The sequence below is a fragment of the Pteronotus mesoamericanus genome, unplaced genomic scaffold (assembly GCF_021234165.1).
Source record: "Pteronotus mesoamericanus isolate MK-2021 breed Mesoamerican mustached bat unplaced genomic scaffold, CSHL_Meso_final contig_43, whole genome shotgun sequence".
NCBI classification, from domain to species: Eukaryota; Metazoa; Chordata; class Mammalia; order Chiroptera; family Mormoopidae; genus Pteronotus; species Pteronotus mesoamericanus.
In genome coordinates this window covers 1,872,127-1,892,405 of record NW_026555161.1, presented here as the reverse complement: position 1 = coordinate 1,892,405, position 20,279 = coordinate 1,872,127, and the positions used below count along the sequence as shown (strand labels likewise).

Below are 20,279 nucleotides of genomic sequence, written 5' to 3'. Positions count from 1 at the left end.
CTATATGCCGGACACTGTAAATTTGGCCCTTAAAAAGCAAGAGTCTCTTGCCCACAATGGTAAGCAGTACCCCAGTGCAACTCCATGTCTCAGTATACACTGGAATGGTATAATGATTATAATTTAGTGTAACAATGGTTACAGCACAGGGTGTATACAAATAATTTAATTTTTAAATATAAATAAGGAAGGCTCCAGGGATCCTCCAAATAACATTGTTAATGTACATATCGTAAGCTTTCCTAAGACAGAAGACAGCGCTGAGATGACTCCTACCTCGCCGTATACTCGTATTTTATCTTTGTGAACATCAGCCTTCACTGGTGTATACCATCAGGGATATAATCCTGTCAGAACCTCCTCAAAAAAGTGGTTCCACAGGAAGGTAACCAAACATTTGGACGTAACCAACATGTCTTCTCGCTGTCTTCACCACACTAGCAGCCAACTTACAGGAAAAATCTGTAGCTTTGACAGAACCTGGGTATCAGAACCTAGATTGAAAGAACTATCAAGAAGAACCTGGGTATGTATGCCTGGAGGATCTTTCCTTCAAGCAGAAAATGTGGACCTCAAACATGCTATATCCCTTCAGTACCAGAACCACAATGCAGTTGCAATACCTCGGGGCTATTTTTCAATATTTGGTCACAGGTGTTCCATTGTGAAATTTAATGACACACTCTTCAAGTTGAACATAAATATATATGGTCATTCGTTTTTAAAATTTAACACTCATAAGACCCAGCAATAATAGAGTAGGGGATCAAAGCTTAAAGTTATGCCCCTGAGCCCAGGGAATAATGGTGTAGAGTTGGGAAAGAGACACAGCACAGGCAACTTCATGACAAGGCAGGTAGGATTAGGTGCCATTAATACTGGGTTGGCCAAAAAGGCTGTTTAGTTTTTTCCATAAAATAAAAGACACATTTTTATTTTCAACAGTAACTTTATTGATTTGGATATTCTGAGTAGATCAGCTGTCTCCTGCTTTCTCAGCTTCTAGTGGGCAGAGAGGCCAGGGGTGCTGCTAGACGTCTTCCAATGCATAAGACAGCCCCATGGGAAAGAATTATTTGGCCAAAATGCCAATAGCACTGTAACGAGAAACTTCACAAACCACTTTTGATACATTCCATCAGTCACAGCACCTCCTCATACACTGCACAGATTTTTTGCATTTCAGCTGCATTTTTACCTTTCTTGAAATAATAAAGCATAATATGCTAAAAATGTTGTGTATCTTCTTCCATCTTCAATATTAAAATAGCTGCACAAAAATTCACCAAATTTTAGGAAGTTTTTTTTAATATGTACACTGATAGGACAGCTGTCACAATACAATCTAACAAAATTGTTTCCAATGAAGTTAAAGACAATTAAGCACTACTAGAGCTATATTATGGAAATAGCTAAATGAACTTTTTGGCCAACCCAATAGTAGTACAAACTGTAATGGGGATCTGAGAGCAGAAATGTGAAAAAGAAATACAGGAGGTAAGCTTTAAGCAAAACTTGAGGATTGCACAGGGCTCCAAGTAGTGACTACAAAAGCTGGGAAGAGTGAGGGAGCTACAAAAGGGCCAAATGGCAACAAGAAGAGCAAAAGATAGGAGGGGCTCCTGCACAACAGGAAAAGTCCTGAGTGATAAGGGCCACCTCTCTTGATGTTCCAAAGTCTGGGAATGGGGGTGACCTTATTCAGTATACTCACAAAAGAGCTGATGATGTCGGAGGTGTAACTCTGTGTGGCATGGGCCTGAACCTGCTGCCCCAAAACTCTTAAGTTTTAACACTTGCCCACGGTCTCCATAAACGACGTCGACATTTGTATCCTAACTCCAGTCCTATTTTCCATCTTCTCTTTAGCATCCCCTCTAATGCTTCTTAAAGCACTACATTTCCCTATGCATATACTCTTGCCTCATTTTAAGAAATTTGATAGGTTAAAAATTTAAAGTTAAAAAACAGATAAATCAAGGGGAAACAAAAACATTCTTCACTTTATAAAAGAATACACTACAAGATCTGCTTCAATAGTGATTCTTCCCTAATTGAATGCATTTAAAATGTGATTTGCTTTGAAGAATGTGATTTACACTCATGTTTAAAAACATATCTATTGTATAAAAGCAATCTAGGCTTATTTACTTTGATTATTATAACAAACACTCATGAGCTATATGAAAGTGGCAAATCTCATAAAATACATGTAACTCCCTCTCTCTCTTTGGAGAGGAGGTATAATGTGCTATTAATCCTAACTATTTAACAGAAATACAGAATATAAATTGAACAGACTATATGCGTTGCTTAATATAACTTGGGAAAAAAGAGATTAATGCAAATAATTACACATACAAAAATCTGCACTTCCAAAGTAAAAGAAGATTATTTAATTATTGGATAATTCAAGATCTAGGAAATTGATTTGGCAATATAGTGAATTTTTGTCTTATATTTCCTAATCAATTGTCTAGATTTCATAGTTCCCTCACTGTAGTAGTTATCTCCTGAATATAAATGAAAAGCATTTTAAAACCACGGTTAATCCAGGAACTTCCAAGCAAATGATATCCCTTCAACTCAGTAAAAGATGCTGGTCCCATCTTTCTGACTAGGGGTCAAGTGGGTCTTATGTCCTTTTCTGAGCCTAAGTATGCATCATCCAGTTGAGAAAGCTAACTTTTGAAAGATCAGACACCACCTTTTTTAATGTGTTCCATGGAAAATCAGTCCAAGGTGCTAAAAGCACCAAGCAGAACTCCATTTCCAAGCGAGAAATACATTTCCAAGGACACATATTTGAAGAATCCAGCACAGGCCATCAGAAGGACTAACGATATAATGTGTACTTAGTTCACCCAGACTGTGAATGATCTGCTATGTCTACAGGAAAGATGGAATGCTAGATTACTTTAAACAGCTCCTAATTAGAGAACATACCTATGAAGATGAAGAATTAAGAAATCTTATAAAACTAGCTGTTCACATTAATGCCAGTACAGGAGGCAGCTAAAATTTAAATTGTAAAACAGGTAGTGACAAATCCTCAAGGATTCGGTGAAGCATGTTTCTCCCTCACTCACTCATTGTCAACATTCCCAAGTTATTTCTTTACTAATTGCAGTACTTTCAAGCATTTAAAATCATCAAATGCAGTTCGGAAAGATATATATCCCACAACAAAGATATTAAAAAAGAATTTCACAGTCCCCTGTATGATTGGAAACTTTTCTACATCAACAATCTGTAGTAAGAAGGATTTATACCACCAAACGATTAACCATAAAACTGAAAGGACATGGAGACATGTGGATTTAAATGTAAACTATGCTATCAGGTAAATACAGTAGAGAGCTAAAACTTATAAAGAAGAAATCTCACAAACTACTTTTAAAACGCTAGAGCAAAACTTCCGCAATTAATACCTTTCCTCCCCAAGCCTTGTTTTTCAGCAATTCAAAGCCCTGCCTGATGTTTTGGTGACACTTCACTTGTTAGGAAATATGTGCTCCATCCATGGGAATGGCCATCAATGGGAGGTGCACCATCATCCTAATGAGTTGCAAAGGAAAAAAAAAAAAAAAGCACAAATCACTGAAGTCAAGAAGCACAAAATGGCAAACGGTCAAGTCCCAACATCTATAAAAATCCAAGACATTATAAGCTTTTAATGAGTGAGGCATGCCATAAGAAAGAGACCTTCTGTCAATAAATCCAAATCCTGGTTCACTAATTAAACCATTTAATACAGTGTCTGAATATGTAGACACCAGACTTCAACATTTCTTAATTATATTCAATTCCAGGCATATTTTTTCCATTAATTGACATTCTGAAATGCCTTTACAGTTCTATCAGATAGGTACCAAATTCTCAAGGGATACGGCTACACACTTCTGAATTCCGATTCATCTGATTGCAATTGTTATTATAAAACTTTTTATTTTTGATATGTGGGAAAGATTCACACCCAACTTTCTCCATAGCTCCAACAATGTTAAACTCATCTGCATTTGGCCCACTTCCGACATGCACCTCCCTTTACAGGGAGGCTCTCTGCAGCCAGGCCAGTCTGATGAACTAGGACTGCCAATTCCAACCTGGCACGGGACGCTGCCACGTGAATCACTCAACGCACCACTCAACCAGCCACAGCACCAACTGCCATCATCTACCCACCAGTTAGAGCTTAAACAGAGAATTTCAAACCAGTCTTACAAATAGACTTAGGTGCCCTAACTATTAATCACATACTTAGACTTCAAAAACAATCAACAATGCCATTTGTAATAGATGCTCTAGGTTTCAAAAAAGACCAAGATATAGCCTCCCAAGACATAGCCTCATTCTGCTTCTGAAGAACACACACACACACACACACACACACACACACACACACAATTTCTCTAGGGAAAGAAAGGAAGGATGCCATTAATACTGTCATTAAGTACATTTATCACTAGATTTAATCTGTATAATCTGGCATGATTTCAGATGTTTACAAGTGTTGAATAATGTTCAATGATATTTAGTAGCATTAATAATATGGGATTAATTTCAAAATGTGAAATGCGATAGCTGCTCCAACATGCTCACTTTTTAACCTTCCATGGTACTGAAAAGGCTATATAGTTTTTATCGAATTGTTTGGAATTTAATTTAAAGTCCTGAAGTTACAATTAAACCTTCAGTTAACCTCTCATATCTGTGCCTCATTCAACAGCTGGGCTTATCTCTGACAATTCAAAAAAGAAAAGAAATTAAAAAATAACTGAAATATCATTTGTAACTGCTTTGCATGGTGTTAAGGTATCAGCAAGTCATGGTGAACATCCAAAGTAAAAGTTCTAGCTTTTCCACCCACATTCTGGAAGTTAGTGTTACTAGGTGTATCACTGCTGAATTCCTAAATAACATAACACCTCAGAGTTCTCTGTGCCAAAGCTAACTCTGAGATTTATAACTAAATCTCAAACAGAGGAAAACAGGGAACTTGGGCTACGCCAAGTACCTCACTCTACAGGAATGAAGTTTCTTCCTAGCACATGCCAGAAGCATGCCTGCCAAACTTAGTAGGTTCCTTCCACCTCCAACATTAAATAGCGCTGTGAATTTTTCCTTAAGTGTACACATCCTTAGCCACAACTAGACTGTAAGCTCCCACAGGACATGATTCACTTTTTTATGCAACATTATCTCTTTTAATCCTTACAAATAAAAAGAGAACTGAGCAAATGTTGATGGATTACTTTGAATTGATTCCCTGATTTCAGAATTACGTATCAAACAGACCCCAGAGCAAGAGTCCAATATGAAAAGAGGGGAAGTTTCTGCTCCTGGAGGTGTCTGAAACCTTTTAAATTTCTTTGACCAGCTCCCAAACCATGCTATGATTACCACCTGGAGAGGAACTGAGGCAAACTAGAGTGAAACAGAGGATAGATCCACATTAGGCAACAGAAGGAAGAAGGAATGTAAACCACTAGCAAAACTGAGAACCAAAAAAATGCAGGAGGAAGGCAGCCATGAACTTTCCTAGACATCTTAAGGGTCAGTCCAGCACAGCTTCTACTCAGTCTAGAGTCCCAGGGATTCCATGCACAGCAGGAGAATGAAGAGCACGTATGTGTTCTTGATTTTCACTCAAATTTCCTGAGGTCTAGGAGCTTTCCAGAGGACTGAACCCTAATTCCAGATCTGATGCACAGCCTTTGTAGCTGTGTTCCTTGACCCGATAAAGCCATCGGTAAGGATTTAAAAAATACTGATGCCCAGGTCCTACCTGCCCCTCCCCCGCCAAGTTTCTGATGTAGGTGATCTGGATACAACATGTGCATCAATAGTTTTAAAAGCATTTGGGTGATTCTAAAGTGCAGATGAGCACTCCCACTTCAGGATCACTTCTGCAAGCTTTGGGTACTGCGAGAAGCCTCAGAGTTAAATGTGGACGAATAATAGGTAGTGCCATAAACAGCCCACTGAATTTTATGAAAACAGCAAAAGGGATGATTCCTAAAAGACAGCTTATTTGCACTGATACTTTTTCAATACTACCAAGTCTTCTACAAAACGCAGAATGGGTGCTGTAACCACTAGGAAGCCACAGAGCCTGTGTTGAGGAGGAAGTGGGGGCATGCACGTGTACCAGCATACAGGCTTGAGACACACTTAAAACACCTAAAGGTCCTCTTTGAAGTTGGGGACAGGGTCCACAAAAGGATAATGGAGAAAAGAGCCTGAATAAATTCTGGTGTCTGCAAAATACTGGCATTCCAAGAGCCTAAGTGGCCTGTCTCATGAGTATGTTCTTCCAAAAAGGAACCCTGTCCTACAGAAATGAAAGGATTAATTCACTGTATGCTTTCTTGCCTACATTAGGGTTTCATTAAGAATTATGAAATTGGATTCTATTTACTTTATACTCCTCCTAAAAGTTTGCATTAGCTTATATTTAATCTCTCTCTCCTCCTCTAGGACCCTGTCCAGTGACACTCTTTTGTCAATTAACAAATACGGCCAATGTGCTGATTTCTAGTTTATGGGTGGCACATCCCATCTTCCCAACAAACCAGTAAGTACACAGAAGCAAAGAATGGATTTTACATTTACAAAGAATATATTTGAATCCTTCCTATTGCCTTAAGTATTACTAAAAATAAGTTTAAAAGAAATATGTGTTGTAAAGACATAAAAGAAACAAAGAAAAATAAAATAGGAAAAATAAAAGTGAGGCTTCTTTAAAAAAGAAAAATAAAATAAATGACTTTTAAACTGTGTGACTTTACAGAATAAAAACAAAGGGATAAATTTAAGACATACAAGGGCAAGAGTTAATTAAACAAATTTCCTTTATTAAATAGAGGCTATAATCCACAGTCTTGAAAGACTGTGGATTACTAGAAGGGTAAAATGCTAAAATGTGCTCAAGGGCCCCGTTCAACTTTTATGTCCAGACAAGGGAGCGCTCTCATAAAGCAATGTCTAAAGAAGGAGAGTCATACAACCCTCCCCAGAACTCCACCTGGGCCCTCACATTCACACAGATCTATGCAGTGAAGGAAGAATCATCTCTCATTATATGAAGAGCCTGATCATTAAGTTTTAAAATCTGTTCTCTATTTTTCTCTGACCACCATCATGCCAGTAAATTCACTCTCAAACTGTCATCCCTTCTGCTTAAAACAAAAATACCTCAACCCTAGGATAGGCTAAAAGTAAGACTAACCTGGGAAGGCCATTCCATTTCAGAACTACTAGAGTGGGTCATTTGTCACTGTTACACATAACTGATAACCTATTTTGGTAGACCAGAAACTGGCTTGAAGCCACCAGACAAGTGTCAAATATGTTCTCAATAAACTCAATCAGAATCTTTGTTTATTTAAGGAAAGGCAAGCTTTCTTATAATTATTCTTGGAAAGGGATCTGGGGGAAAGAGGGAATGTAAACAACGTGGGGGAAAAAAAGCTTATTAAAGGAGTAGATACTCTTCAACTGACAGAAAAATCAGTAAGTTTCAGAAGCAAGTAGAACCATATTGACAAAAACACAGAAAAGATATTTACCCTCAGGATTTTCCCAGAGAAAGTCACCTAAACTGAAAATATTTGTTTTGTGCCTATTAGGCCGTACGCACTATGGCTGTCCTGAAGAGGTCAGGATATAAAACACAGACCCAACCCTTCCAAGTGGGCAGAACGGTGGTCATACTTAGACAGGCAACAATTAGAGACTGAAAAGTCTTTCAGAAAATTTTATCAATAAGCAAAGCAATATACAGAGGAGTTGTGTTTCTTCCTTCAATTTTTTAAGACTATGAATATCTGTGGAAGTCAGGACTCCCTTATTTGTAGGAAGAAATTGGGCAGAAGATATGTCCCAATTCCCTCTAAGGGTCTGTCAGAACCCCTTTTAAATTTTCATTCCTCGCTGCTGCTAGTCAAAATCAGCAAGGACAATGGTTTCATCAAAAGTCCTTCCTCAGCAATAAAAAGAAATCAGTCTGAATGGACTTGCCCACCTGATCCCATCGAATGATCCCCACTCAATGTTCCCGCAGAAGGGAAACCCTAGGAATAACCCACAATGGAAAAACGCCAAATGTCCCCCAAATTATCCTTTTCCTCTTGCCCCAGAGGAAGAAGCCAACCCACCATTCACTGGACTGATAGGGGTATCAAGGAATATCACACCCAACTCCAAAAACCAGTTAAGGTTAAGCCATGCTGGTCCTATTTGCATTATGAGCTATTAATACAGCATAACAACACAAAGCCATAGGAAGCACTTCTCAGACCAGCTGGTAATGACTAAATATCCTCTCCTCTGGTAATTGCCTACTTCTTTCTATTTGACATAATTCATCAGCCAGATTAGAGCAGGTCATTCTGCAGCGAATAGAGAAAGCAAGGATAACATAACCTGACACATCAAAATGTTCTTATGTGAGCAGTCTGAAGAGCTGCTGCTTTACAAAAAGCTATGAGCTGGCAAAATAGCCATATAGCATACAGGTCAGTGGGCACACACTCTTGTTTATTGCTACTCATTTCATTTTTGAGTAGCTCAGCACAACTGTAATTGCTAGTTAAGAGATAGACTACGTCCTATTTTTAAAAAATGCCCCCAAATGACTGTGCCAGGAACCAGAATAAATAAAATTTGGAAAAAGAGCAAAGGAGAGGTGGGGTGGGGTGGGAGCTTCATAGCCGGTCACTGGGCAACAAACACTGGCTGTGAAAATCCTGCAGCTAACAAGAGATGGAGCCAGCCCAGCAGCTGACCGATTTCTGATCTCTGAGCCAGCTGCCTTTCATGTGGAGTTCTCTGTGTGGTTCAGATATGAAGACATTATAACTGGACAGTTCTGGGAACTTTCTCATCCCAGCACACTGTGCATAGAAATTGGCCCCAACACCCTTCATTGTCCAAGTTCCAAAAAGGCAACAACTAGGATTCATGATTAAACATCAGCACTGGTTTTAATTCTAAGAGACAACTTTTCTCCTTGTAAAACGTTAAAACCCCTTCCCCCACTCTAACCCCATTAGAAAAAAAAAAAAAAGAACATCAAAGCACTAAAGTTATTATGCATTTTTTTTGTCTTTGTCTCTTGGCGCCCTGGTTTTCTTGGCTGTTCTTTATTCTCTCCCTGCTCAACGGCTCCAATTTAGGAATAAGAAATAAAAAAGGCAAGAGCAGTTGGCTTTGTGCAATTTCCAGGATTCTGCAGAATCTCAATCGCTTTTCCCTCATTCTCTTTATCCCCTTCCTTCTTTTCCTTGTCAGATTCAAATCTATACGTCACAAACCAGAACATCATTCAAGCGTTCGATAAACGTTAGGAGAAGTTCAGTGCCTGCCAGTGGAAGCGCAATCTGGGCTCTCTTTGATCTACACTGAAAAGCGGGCACCTCAGCTCTCAATTCCTAGATGGCGAGCTAACCCCCTTTTCCACCACCTGAACTTGCCTCCTGAATCAGAGGCAAAGTGGTCTGCAGCCTTTCTGATGGGTTCCCAGTCTCTCCGCATCTATTTTAACTCGGGCCGGGCGCAATCAGAGAATCTAATCCTAGCAACAAAGCCAGGAGCACAAATCCACCGTGATGAACTGGTTGGCCTGCTCCCCCGCCCCCTTCCTCCCACCGCCCCCGACTAGTCTTTGAAAAGACGAGCTTGGGGGCCAGAAAATTAATACGTCCAAAACGAGAAGAAAAGCGGCGGAATACAAGTGGCCAGAAGTGGTTTTGGCTTCGCTGGTTTGTTTGTGTATTTTTTTAAGCATCAAGGAGCCACACAAGTGTGAACCCAAGCTGCACAAGCCCCCAAGGCTGCGTGCACAGCCCCAGGCGCTGTCCAGAGAGTTCTCCCCCGCCCCCTCTCCCTTCTGGCTGGGGCCAGGGTGAGTGGGGGAGGTTTGCGCGCGTTTGTCTGACACTTGTAAATGGAAGTAGGATCCAACTTGGAAAACAAACGCGCCGGAGTCTGGGGCAGGGAGAAAGGGGGAGGCGAGGAGAGGAAGAGAGAAGACTCTTCCCTTGTTAGCGCAGTCCGCTCTTCCCTCCCACCCTCCCGCCGCGGCTGCAGCAGGTTCGCCCAAACCAGAAGCGGAGTCGAAGTCAGTGCGCGGCGGCCACCAGAGGAAGGAAGCTCCGCGCCGAGACGCAGGGAGTCGGCCAGGTGCCGCCGGTCCCGATCCGCGACCGGCCACAGCCCCCGGCCGCCCACTCTTCGGGCTGCAGGCGCGCCTCCCTCCCGGGAAACGCTCCAAGCCCCCCATGGCGACCTCGCCAGGTCTCGGCATCCTCGTTCCCTCCTCACACTCATTCGGGGACCCCCTCCCCCTGCCTGGTTCGCCCACATTATTACACGGAGCAGCAGCTGCAGGATGCCGCCGCCACTACCGCACACACATCCCGGGGGCGCCACCCTTGCGCCGTAGGCTACTCGAGGCTCCCTTAGCTCGCAGCTAAACTCCCGCCAGCCCCATATCCTTGCCCCAAGTGCACGCCCGCCTACGAGAGTAGGGCAGGGAAAAGTGAACAATAAAAGTTGCCTTCTGCAGAGCCCAATCGTGGTCAATGTTTAACCGTCTGGGAAAGCACACGCGACCAAAGTCAGTGGCATAGGGGAGGGAGGAACACAGGCCACAGTAGTGCTAAAAATACCCGTGCTCGCCACCTCGCGCAAGCCCGGCGGCCAGATGCACTTTAGCTCAGCGACCCCCACTGGCGGAATCCTGGTGCGCACTGCACGCCGCGCCAAGACAGACTGGACCACGACGGCTGCCTCCTTGCCCGCGCCCCTCAGACCCCCACCTCGGCCCTGCACCCACAATGGTCCGGGCGAGGGGGGGTCCATCCAGGACCTCCTGGGAAGGGGCCCAGAGCGCAGACCCGGTGCGCCCTCACGTTCCCTCGCCCCCACCCCCCACCCCCGCCACCAGAGAGGGCTGCAATGCACCCCTAGGACAATCAGGCCCGCTCAGCTTTTTTTTTTTCCTTTTTCTTTCCAAAGACAGCAACCTTTACACACGCCCGCCAAAAATCATGCACTCTTCACCCATGGTACTCTTGTTTCCCTCTCTCCCTGTCAAGATAGCAGGAAAAGTCCCTCCTCCCACCATTCTGTAAAAGGCTGTGGCTCTACGGGAGCTGCTGCCAGTTCAGTAAATTTCACCCTGTCCATGACCCTCGTAGGCGGGAATGAAGCGTGGGGCAGACCCGCAGACTAATAATCCCTTCCCCGCAACACAACGCCCCCCCCCCACCCCGGCCAAACTGCAGCTGGGTTCCCAGCTCTGTCCGAAGCTTAGCCAAGCGACGACCCAACTTGTGCCTCCGGGTCCCTCAAGTGCATTCATCGGCATCTGAACATTTCCACTGCGTCTGATGGGGACGGGCTACCAAGCAGGCTCGCCGCCTAGACCCTCTCATCCACCTGCACCAGCGGCCAGGACTGGGAGGGGATGGAGATGGGTGCACCGATCCGCAATCCCCTCGCGCCTCATCCCAGGTCCTCAGTCCCAAACTTAGCCAACTCTCCATGACAACCTCCCGGCTACCGCCGCAGGACCGAACCTCCTACCCTTCTTTGCAGCGGCGGCGGCGGCTCGGAGCCGTGCCGAGATGGGAACTTTACAAGGTGAAAAGTTTCCCCCACGCGCTCCGCCGGCTCTCGCCTCCCGGAGCCCACCTCGCAGCCCATTTGCACTAGGCTGCTGGAGCTGTGGTCCGGATGGCGCGCTCCAGCTGGTGCAACGGGCAGCCAAAAAATCACGTTAAAAATCCCCACGCACCCTTGCCTCCGCGAACGATCCACAAATCCACTAGGCGCTTTCCCGGTGGTCTTCCTCTCCGGGCGCTCCTGCCCAGGGCGAGCTGGCCACCCGGCGGCTGCCGCCGCAGAGCTCGCTGCGCGCTCGCGGGGACTAGAGCCGCGAGCAGAGGCGCTCTGCGCCCGGGACGCCGCCGCCGCCACGCGGGCTCGCAGGCGAAGGAGGGAAGCCGGGAGGAGGAGAACGGCAGCGGGAGGAGGGGGGGTCGGGGGCCCGAGATCCCAATCTGCAGCCCAGATCACAGCGCAGCCTGCCGGGAGAAGCGCCGACTCTCGTGTCGGCTCCGAGCTGCTGTCGCTGCCGTCGCTACTGCTCGCCGCCTCGCTGCTCCCAGCTCCCCATCACAGCCGACGCCGACGAACGGCCAAGCCCCTTTCTCTCGTCTCCCCCTCTCGCTTCTCTCTCGCTGTCTCCTCCTCCCAAACCGCGAGAGAAAAGGGCGAGGGGGAGAGAAGCCTCGGCGTCCGGGATGACTAGCGATCTCGGAGCGCGGCGCAGGGGAGAGGGGGCGGGCGGGGAAGGGGAGGGTAGTGGGGGAGGCGGGCGAGCTGGAGGGCGCTCCCGGCGCCTGGCCTGCAAGCTGGACTAATTTTAGAGCTCGAGTCTTCCTCCACCAGTCTCTCGGGGCGGAGGATAACACCAACGTGCCTTCCTGCGGCGCGCAGAGTGAAGTGCCGGCTTAGGAGAGCGCACTCACAAACTGTGCAGTCTCAGCCAGCCGTACCACAGCAGCGCGCAGAGGTCGAGCACGTGTTACTCTCCTAGAACCGATGAGGAAACTGAGGCATATCGAGGTGGAAACGGCTTCTCTAAGAGTCTAAGGTTAGTTTGTAGTGTAAATATAAAACCATCAAATATGTACCTCTTAATTCCAAATGTACTACACAGATGGGTCCTACTACTTTCCCACACATTTTTGGATCCTGGGGTCCTCAGACAACCTTACAGAGAAGGGAGGAGCCTTAAAACTAAAAAGGTAACCTGGCACATTCTCTTCACTCATTAATCGTTTTAAGCATTTTTGTCGAAATGGAGAAAAGTGATTCTGAAGAGAATGAGTGATTGATTTAGGGCTTGATGATTTGCAACTACAACCTGAAGGTTGGCTTGTTCCTGTAACTTCTACACCCACATTCCTCCTAAGACTCCCATGCCACCCCCCACACATTCTGCTGCAGCAGAGCCTACACTCGACCGTCCCCCTTACCTCCTACCCTCACCCCCCACCCCGACTCCCCTTCTCTGTGTATCTTCACTCTTCTGCTTTTCTTTTTCTTCCCGTCAAAGCAGGGAGGCAGTCTTAACACCACCCACCCACATGCACATATACCAGCTTCCTTCCCCACCCCCACACCCAGAGCAATGTACAGCTGTTCCTAAAGCAGACCTGTAAGCATGCCTGTTGCCTTGTTGCTGTCTCTTAAGCTGTTTTGCCCCAGCTCAGCCTTTGGTACATGGGGAGAGGCACACCAGGCCTGCAGATCTATTCTCCAGAAAAAAAATCATTACTTTTTTCTACCGCGAAATTCTCTTGGGGGAGCTAGGTAATGGTTGCTACTAGGGGGCTTTGTGCTCAACCACTAGAGCGAGCCCTTTGAAGAGCCGCTTCTGTTTACCTTTCTGTCCCCCAGCTCCCAGTCTGGGGCCTCCTCCCTGTCACAGCTACACAATGGCCTGCCATTCTCCACAGGTGGAAAGTTTCCCTTGAAAGCCTCTGGCATCCTTGCTGCCTTGACTGCTCCATAAAGCATGGCATGCTCCGGTCACTCTACTCTGAGACTTTAATGTGAATACTAAAGAATAGTGACAGCTCCCCATACATCAGCTAATTCGGAGGTAATCAGCATGATGTTACCTAGGGCTTCCTTGTCACATAAGGATAGAAGATAGGTCTGGAGTGAGGGAAACCACCATCAGGGCTAAGAAGCCTTACTTGCCCTCAAAAATGTTATCATTTGAATAATTTTATTCCTATTTTTATGTCAGCAGTTTTCTAGGGCATTGAAAAATTTATTACCATATAAATATGTCCCTATCATGGTATTTTTCCTGTGACCAATAGAATACAGCTAACTGGTCATCAAAGATTTTAATGAACCCATATATTTCCTGCCAGTGCGCTTCCATGGAAGTACTGAAATAAGTTGGTTCCTGAAACCAAGTACTTTGGGTAGGGTCATCTGGTGGTGGTTTGGCCAGTAGATGCTCAGGGAAAGCGTACTGGCTACGAAATAGGGCATCCTCCACCTTTTGCCTGGGAAGGCTGCCAGATGAATGTAGGTGTGGCCACTGCTGGTGATACTCTGATTCCAGCTCTTAGAATGTTCTCTTATGCCTCGAAGGTACCGTACTGATAGATGAGTACAAAAATCTCTCTAAATTTCAGCCTCCCTTATTCTCCTAGGCACTACATAGATAATAAAGTAAACAGCCTTTACTCCCATGGCAGGCACAAGCCATTATAGTCTGTGGGTAAGACACTTCCTGCAAGGATGATAGAGTGGTTTATCTAGCTGAACATCCTCCTGGTCATTTAAGATTTGCATAGCACTTAATCCTCATTTAATACTGATTGTATTAGAATGCCATTTTATTTCTTTTAAAAGTGCCTACTGTGTGCTGGTATTGTAGTAGGCACAGAGTTGATAACCCAGTAACTTTATGGCAGCAGAAAATCTTCTCATTCAGGGTGGGGCAAAAATAGATTTACAGTTGTTTGTATGGAAAATAATAAAGCAATTAATAAATAGTAATGTAAAAATAAACTGTTTCCTATACTCACAACCGTAAACCCACTTTGGCCATACCCTGTATTTAGATTTCTATCCACAGTTCCTTACACAGGGCCTGACACACTCAATGAATATTAGTAAATGCTCAATTCATATTCAAAGAATGAACAGATAATGAAAGTTTGAGAATCTTCTATTAATCCTAATGAAAATGATATATAGGACATTGAAGTCCTTACAGGAAAGGAGGCCAAAAAAATGAAAAATTATGAACCTACAAGAAAATAATGTTACCCGCAATATCACACCTCCCGTGCACCATTTAAAATCCTCTGGGCCTCACCTGTGTCTTTTAGCCTTTGCAGGGACAACCAGTTCTCAGTGGCTCCAGCCGGCTTCACACAGGTGCCATCTGACAGTGCCTTGCCCTAGGCTTCTCTTACATCTCTCCCCGCCAACCCAGCGGCTTCTTTGTTAAACTTTCAGTGTAAGCTAAAATCCAGAGAGAAACATGAGAGATTAAACGCCCTGTGGTAAATCTCTGACCAATGGGAGATGGGAGTCCCCCCTTGGGGACTCCCAATAGGAGGATAAATGCTCCCCTTTCTGTCCTCCAACAATGGATCTTGAAATGTGTTACATAGTGCTCCTCCGGTGGTCTTACTAAATTAAGCAGCCAGTGGCCAGAAGCAGTGGCCAGCTTGACAACTCATCCTTGTACTGGCTGTCCTTCTTTTGCTGGGTCTCTCCCTCTTTTCTTCACAAGCTCTCTGGGATCACACTCCCCAAAAATGTATTTTCCATAAGTCCTTACATCAGTCTCTGTTATCTGGCAATTCCAGGCTAAATACCCACCATTAATCCTAAATATTTACATCAAGGAATAGTCAAATAAAATGCCCTCTAGCATATACGTAGGTACACACACGCACACACACACAGGCTCCTCTTTGTGATGAGTTATACTCCACCCAGATCTGTTTTTATTAATCCCATTCAGTTTATTTGTGTTTATAAAGTCGATGATCGTGAAGGAACGTGTGTATGTGACATCTGAGCCCATGCCCACCTTATTGTTAACCTTCCTTAAAACATTGAGTAATGCTTTTCTTTAAAGAAAAATTTGTTACCACAATGAACTATTGAGGGATGTGGTGGAATTTCCTTCAACTTGGGATGGGAGTGGATCTGTCAAGAAACTATGGTAATATGATTTTTTTTGAAACAGATAAAATCAAGCTATATTATGAAAGAGAATCAATTTAGGGTGATAGTTAAGTGAGCAGGCCCTGGAAGGAGACAAACTGACTGAGTTAGAATCCTCACGTTCCACCCTCAAACTGTATTATCTTGGATAAGTTTCCTAATTTCCCTAGGTCTTAATTGCTTCATATGTAAAATAGGACCTATAAGAGTGCCCATGTTATGAGATTATTGTAATAGTAAATGAAATAATTCATAAAAGCATAGGTTCAACATATAATATCCAACAAATTTTAGCTGCTATTATTCTTACAGAGACAAATTATTAAGCAATTATTATATCATCTGATCTCAAAGTCAGTGCCAGGAGCCAGAACAAAGATCAGACCCCACTACTGCAGTAGGGCAGTTAGGTAGGCACAAGCAGAGTAGGAATGGTGGGTCAGCTGCAGAGGGTGAGCAGGGCAGAGAGCCCCAGACACCTAGTAAGGGGCAAAACTGCAAGTCCTTGCACAACTACACTCTTAAACCTTAACCTCTGGAGAAGACCTCTGGGCCTCAACTATGCTTCAGCTCCAGGCCCAGAAAAGCAACAAAACCAGGTGGAGCAATGCCATGGCTGACATCCGGACCAGCTGCATTGACTAAGGACCATCTGGTGCTAACCAATCAGTGGAGGCCCAGAGGGGGCACACCTGGAAAGCTGACGAATGTTCTTTTGAGAGCCTTGCCTGAGATCCCAGATAAAAGCCCTCAAGATGGAGGACCGCTCTTTCTAAGGAGCACAGCCCACCTTGTCTTTCCCCAGGGTATATATTCTCATTCATTCATATTCATTCTCCCTCCCTCTCTCTCTCTGCTCCCTCTTTTGCCCCTCAAGGCTCTTATCTCTCTCTCCCTCTTACTCATAAGCTCCAAGGGCCCTTCTACTACATGTGTAACTTTCAAAATAAACTTTCCCTCATATGAGTTCTTTGGTTCTGAATTCTTCTCGTACTCAGAACTCAGGGTTGCAGAACTGAGGTTGCTGAACTGGGGTCTGGCCTAACGCTTCGCTAATGCCTGGTGCTGTTTTTCCACCGCTAACACTGCCGTCCCTTCCATGTTAAAATTCTGATTCCAGCTCCAGGTCTGGAATGACATCTAGTTATCCATATTGCTGTTAGAGGCCAAACTTTTATTAAGATACAGCAAGATGATGTTCCAGATATTCATACCATTTATATGTTATATATATAACAGGATCAGTTGTGCATGGGAGCGTTCATATGCTTTTTGTTCTTCATTAATAAATAAAGCTCCTTAAGTTTCAAACTTACCTTTTGCAAAACTACGTTTAATAGTTGAGAATGACATAGATCATATGATTTTAATATGTGACTGTAATTTTACCTCAAGCATTTTTATAGAAAAACATTTTTTCATTTAACTATGGATTATGAAACAGTGAAGAATATAGAGGAGACATTGGCTACACTTTATACCAGTGGCTCTTTATATATTTTGGTTCAGTTTACTTGATTAAACTTATGGAATCTCTTTTTAAACATATATGTATATACACTCATATTTTTTGCATTCTGTTTCAGTATTTTCACAGTCCCTCTAAAGTCCTTCCATGGAACACAGATTGAGGAAAATGTACATGAGAAAATATAGTCCAGAACTCAAGTTCTGTTTCTTCAAATTTTTAGTTACTAGCAGCTTTTTTGATCTACTGTTTAAAAAAAGGAATATATAGTACCTCAGGGGTTGGAAGTACAAATCGTACCTAAAGTGAACTTGAATCATTCCAAACTTTTAGGAATTTACTCTGAAACACGTAGACAAGGCCACCTATGTTGGGAACCCACTATACAACTAGAAGCTCTCTGAATTAACTTCTTCTTAGACTACAAAGCTTGGTAAGTAATTAAAATGTGCTAATTTGGAGTATACAAACTCCAAATTAAAATCCAATAGTACTTAAGACAACAGTAACTGCAGGAATTGTTTCAGAACTTAGACCAAAAAATATCTTGCTACAGAGGAATACTTTATCACTGATTTTTTTTCTTAATTGCAGGTATGCAGTAATACTAAAAAACAGACTGACTTTTTAAAGTCTCTAGAGATAATGCTTGCACACAATCCATTACCTGTGCGCTATGCAGACCCCTCCTACTCTCCCACCCTTGATATGCAAGCCACTGATTAGACTTGCACAGGACCTTCTTTGCCACTTAGCTATCCTGAAGCTGATCAAGCTGATTCCCCTTATTTTAAAACAACAACCAAGCAAAACTTGGACAGACTTAACTGCTTGGCTTTTACCGAGTAAGTTGTCTTGCTGACTGTCTTATCCTTTAGAAAAAAATTTTAGACCCCTCTTTGGCTATGACTCTCCTGTCTTTGGTTACACACTGACTAATAACAAATGTAATTTCAGACAACTATTTTTAACACAGCTGCAATTCTCTGTTCTTTTAATCATTCCTCTTTTTCTTAGTCTCCCATTCATTCATTCAAACATACTTTTGAGCAACTATATACTTGACTCTCTGCTAAGTGCTGGGGGTATAACGGTTAGCAAAACTACTAAGATATCTGCTTTCTACGGTCTTTAGGCTAGAGGAGAAGTCACCATTTATGAAACTGTTGGCGGTGATAACTAAAACAGCACCAGGTGTTAAACCAGTGGAGTCAGACTAGACTTCTCTTCAGCAACTTCGGTACCTGAATTCTGACTAATAAAGAATTCAGAGCCAAGACTCAAACTATAAAAGAAAGTTTATTTAGAAAGTTACAGAGGTAGAAGTGGTGAATGGTAGAAGGTAAAGGTAACTTGAGAGGGCTGGAGGTGGGGGAGGAGGAGGAGGAGGAGGAAGTAGAGGAGGAGAGAGGCACAGCAGAGTGCTCCCAGGAGGGAGAGACACTGGGTCCTCTGCCCGAAGGGCTTTAAGGGTTGAGACTTTAGGGGAGGTCCTAGGGGAAGGTTTCAATAGAATATTCATCTGCTTTCCAGTTGTGTTCTTCCAGGGTTATTATGGTCTCCACTCATTGGCTGGCACCAGGGCAGAGGGTCATTTGTCAGTGCAGCCGGCCCTGAGGTCTGCCATGGCATCACTTGTCTGGATTTCTGCTTTTCTGGGCCTGGAGCCGAAACACAAATGCGGCCTAGATGTCATCTCTAAGGATTAATACTTAAGGGAATGGTCTTACAGGGGCCCGCACGGGAGTCTCCTGAGGCCACTCCTCAGCCCCTTGTTCCTCCTCCAAGGGTGTCTGCCACATGTCTAGGGACGTCCAGGGGAAGAAAGGGCAGGGGAGGGTCTGAGCTGTATGACCAGCAATGTGAAAGGTCAGGGTGTCTAAACCGCATGACCAGTGACATGCTAGGGGAGGAAAAGTCACCCTGCGGGCACTGTCCTTGTTTTCCCAGTTTTTCTGGTGCTGGGCACCAGAGGCTTTCCACGCCGGTGGCCCTCTGTACCTGGCCCATCATCCTTGCTCTGCTCCTGCCTGTCTAACTGCCTTCCACAAAATGATCATACAAAGAAATCTAACCGTGAAAAGGGCTGGAAATGCATGCCTCAGCTTTTTTGTTTGATGATCACCACTGTCCCAGGGAGGATAATTTTTTATTTCTCTACTTTATTAATAAACTAAAGTTCAACGCTAACCATGGCTGATAAGCAAACGGGACATTTAGTGGTACACCTGATATATGTTTTGATATATTATAAACAACCAATGTCATCAAATATTAAGGTATTAAAAGCTTCAGGATCCCACTTCAACTTCTTCACCAAAAGTTTTCATCTCTCTGACCTCTAATGAAGCCATATTTTCCTCAAGTATTCTGAGATGAAATTTTTGTTTTTCATCAAAATCACTGCTTTTAATTATTTCTAAATTATAGATACTTATCCACCCCTATGTTTCAGTACAGTAGATAAGTTGTATTAGGAATGAAATATGTTTACGTGGGCTAATCTACTTAGACCACAATTTATAACATCTTTCTGTGGGAAAGTCATTCCAAGTGTAAAACAACTGGCCTACAGACTGTTGGAACGTGACTTGTTTGTGAATTGAGAAATTATTTTACCAATCAAAGGGAAAGTTGCTGTGTAATATACATGGGAGGTAATCATTTATTTTAAATTTCATAAAATTGTAGAGTTAGAAAAGTAATTAGAATTTCTCTACCTCACTTTCTTTAAATTTGCCTACCATGTCGTAGCTGCTTATTCCTTCAGTCTTTACTTACTTCTCTCTAGTGTGCTTCCAAAAACTAGTCTCAGCACAAAACGAAGACTTTGTCTGCTTGCTAAAAGGAGGAAATAAGTGTTTTTTCTACCTTATTCATAGACTAATGCAGAAAGGAAAGTTAAAAAGAAATCCATCTAAACTAAGAAGCTCCAAAATCAAAGAAAAGGAAAAGCCTTTCCAAGGGTTTGATGAACAAATTATAGGAATTGATCTTTTTTTACCAGATCTTAATTGAATCAGCAAAGTAT

The 20,279-nt window shown here is 43.5% G+C and overlaps 1 protein-coding gene across 1 annotated transcript in view; it reads right to left on the bottom strand.

Moving 5' to 3' along the window:
- FAT3 (FAT atypical cadherin 3) overlaps positions 1-11,987 on the bottom strand; it is a 629,111-nt gene extending 617,124 nt beyond the window's left edge. The window contains exon 1 of the mRNA XM_054577438.1: positions 11,804-11,987. The gene's annotated coding sequence lies outside the window, so the exon portion shown is untranslated. The remainder of the gene's footprint in view (positions 1-11,803) is intronic.
- Between the last annotated feature and the right edge of the window lie 8,292 nt (positions 11,988-20,279).